Raw genomic sequence first — 3873 nt, forward strand, 5'->3', positions numbered from 1 at the left:
CTTTTGCTTCCTCGGGTCTTGACGGCTTGGTCACTGTTTCTCCTGTCGAGGATCATCCAGGATCGGATCATGTTCCTCTTATGGTCTCGATTAGGGGCTTCATTGCCCTGAGACCGTCATGTAGACCGGCTGTCTCTCTCGGACATGTCGACTGGATGGTTTTCCGAGATTTAATGAATGATTACTCTTCCAGAATCACATTGAGTCTCGGATAAAATTCATACGAAGATTTTGTTGAATCAACTTTGAATAACATTCAAACTGCTGGCGGATATATTCGCAAACAAGGTTCTAGATCTACGCGTGCGTCCACGATCTGGTGGAATCAAGAATTTTCTGAATTATTAGCTCAAAAAAAGATTATTTTTTTTTTATTTGTGAAGCATCCTAATTTGTATAACTTTAAACAATTTAATGTTAAATGTAAAGAAATACGTAAACGCTTCAGAGCTATTAGACTTGCATCTTTCCATGATTTTTGCGCAAGACTTAGGGCTATCGCACACAAATTGACATAACTGCATATGCAGGGAGCGGTGCACTTGGACACGGTGCATTTGGACACAGCCAATCACAGCACCGTGTGATTAGAGACATTTGTAGGGTCCCTTGGAACAGCGACTTGTGATTGGACTGTGTCCAATTGCCCCGTGTCCAACTGATATACACCCGCATATGCATAGCATAAGATCGTATGGACCAATGAGCATCGAATATTAAGCATCGAACACCAATGACGACTTAATACTCGATGATCATTAGTACATACGGTCTTATGCTATGCATATGCAGTTATGTCAATTTGTGTGCGATAGCCCTTAATCCTCAAACGGATATTGGAGCTATTTGGAGTGGTCTGAGATCCTTCACCAAGAAAGGTTTCCATTCCTCTATCCTTTGGGAGGAGGCTGTGTCTAATGCTAAGCGGGATTTTTGCGAGGTCGTTCCTGACTTTGTCGGTCGGGACTCCTCGCGATCGGCCTGCCGCAGTTTTCCTCATGATGCTTACTGTATCTTTGATGACTCCAATGACTCTTACCTACCTCCTCCCAGTCCGTCTGTCACCATTGAATCAGCTTGTATTCATGGTCTCGTTCGCCCATTCTCTCTTACGGATGTTTCGTTGACTATTACCTTTTTGAAGGTAGGTGCAGCGGCTGGTCCTGATTTAATTTCCAATCAAATTATTTCCATGTTTCCTGACAGCTCCAAGCTCCTACTTGCCAAAATCTTTAATAAAATGTTTAATTCGGGATGCTACCCGTCTTCTTGGAAGAATTTCTATATGATTTTTTTTACTTAAAGCTAATTTAACTGATTATCAATCTATTTCTCTCGCTAGCAGTTTTGCTAAGATTTTTGAAAAAAATTCTTAGCTTTCTCTTGGAATGAGTTTTCGAAAACTGTGGCTTATTACCCAATTATCAATATGGTTTTCGTCGTGGGCGCAGCTGTGAGGATAATATCGCCATTTTGACTAATTCTATTAAGGAAACCATTCATACACACCGAGGCTGTCTTTATTGACATTAAAGGGGCATTTGACAATGTGAACCTTTCTATTCTCTTACATATGCTGAGACTTGTCGGTATTCCGGATAAAATTATCACTTTTTTCCAACATGTATTGGTTGGAAGGGGAATATTTGGATATGCTGGTGGCAATTATTTGGGTTTTAGAACGGCTTATAAAGGTGTTCCACAGGGTTCCATTCTCAATCCACTTCTATTTAACTTTTATATTTCCTGTTTATATTTTAACCTTCCTTCTGATGTCGAAATTTTAACTTATGCCGATGATGTTATGATTTTTTCCAGAGATTACAACCTATCTTCTATTTATTCCGCTTTGTCTGCGGGGCTTAAGATTCTGTCTGAGAACCTTCGCCGAATTGGTCTTGAAATATCTTCCCCTAAAACTAAATTATGTTTCTTCAGTAAAACACGTCATTTTCTTTCTAGAACAATAGCTAAGGAGCGTCTGTTCCTGAATCTAAACGATGATTCCATAGCGCTTGTAACCTCCGTCAAATTTCTTGGCGTAATTTTTGACATCAACCTTTCGTGGAAGGAACATTTTCTTCACTATAAACTTAGGATAGAACTTAGGATAGAACTTAGAATAGGCTAGAATAAACGTTCTGAAGGCCGTTGCTGGCTCTCATGGGGTGCTCATCCCCAGACTATCCTGATGGCGTATAAGGCATTAATTCGATCTTCTTTTGATTATGGTGCGGTGGCTTTTTATGACATTTTTCGCTCACATGCTGATATTTTTAGTAGATTGCAGTTCTCAGCACTGAAGATTGATTTGGGTCTGATGAGGTCCACCCCTGATAATGTGGTGCTGCACTTGGCTGGCGAGATCTGTCTTCAAGACATGAGAAGATTAGTGGTGCTCAAATATATCGATAAAGTCTTGTCTAATTCCTCATACCATCTTTATCACCGAGTTAAAGCTTATGATCTTAACGGCCCGCCTCAAGGCTTTTCTACAAATTGCTTCTTTCAGCATAACCTTCTGGTTCGTTTTCGTGAACATTCTAATTTCATGATTACTAGTTGTAAGCCAGGTTATCTGGATTTTCCTTTAAATGTTAGATTTTACACCTCTCAGGTGGATGTTTCGGAGGGTTTTAATTTTGTTTGTTTTAAAGGATCTCCGGCTTCCGATGACATAGAACAGTATGTTGCCGAGTTTTTGGACCCCTCTGTTGAAGCTCCTTTTAACCGCTCCTTTTCTTATGCGGACCAGTTATTTCAGAACATTGTCGATAACTTTCATGATTATACTTTTATCTATACGGATGGCTCTAAATTGGACAATGGATCCGTCGGTCTTTCTGTTTTTATACCGAATAAGCGGATAGCTATGGGGTTTTCTGGTCACCCTTTACTTAGCATTTTTGACGCTGAAGCTATTGCAATTATTTCGGTCTTGGACTTTTTTTTTTATTTCTGGCCGGATCACTACCTTATTATCTCTGATTCCTTGAGCGTATTGTCCGCTCTTAATACTCCAGACAAACATGGCAAATCTCATTTGCTGATTTATCGTATCAAGGATCTCTTATTACGACTTAAATCTTATGGCTGCTCTGTGGAATTTATGTGGATTCCGGGACATATAAAAAGAAATCCATTATTTTTCCAATAGATGGCTTTAGTAAAGTGTATCTCGTGTTGTATAAGTGCGATTGGTTTACACTAGATGGCGTTAGAAAGATAAAATTTTGTACTAAAAAAACTTCTCAGACAGTTTTGTGATTGTTTGACTCAGTATTGTTTGAGCGCGCGTCAAAGATGGACACCAGCAAAGAGAAAATACGCCATATTTTAGTTTTTCTTCGATAAAGACGAAAACGCAAGCCAGGCGGCTGAAAATGTGAATAGTCTTTATGATCCTGATACTGTAACAGCCAATCACGCGCAATTTTGGTTTCGTCGATTCCGTTCCGGTAATTTTGATGTCAAAGATGCACCACGCTCTGGAAGGCCAATTGTCGAAAATGTCGATAAAATAATGGAAATCGTCGAGTCCGACCGTCATGTAAACACTGTTTCGATTGCCCAGGAGCTAAATATTGCACAAAAAACCGTTTGAAACCACTTGAATAAGGCTGGATACAAAAAGAAGCTCAATGTATGGATGCCACACGAGTTAACGCAAAAAACCTCATGGACCGAATTTCCATCTGCGAATCGCTGCTGAATCGCAACAAAATCGACCCATTTCTGCAGCGGATGGTGACTGGTGATGAAAAGTGGGACACTTACGACAACATCAAGCGAAAATAGTCGTGGTCGAAACGCGGTGAGCCGGCGCAAACGGTGGCCAAGCCAGGATTGACGGTCAGGAAGGCTTTGCTGTGT

The sequence above is a fragment of the Odontomachus brunneus genome, unplaced genomic scaffold (genome assembly GCF_010583005.1).
Source record: "Odontomachus brunneus isolate Ranch 3 - 2012 unplaced genomic scaffold, Obru_v1 Obru_scaffold_220, whole genome shotgun sequence".
NCBI lineage: Eukaryota > Metazoa > Arthropoda > Insecta > Hymenoptera > Formicidae > Odontomachus > Odontomachus brunneus.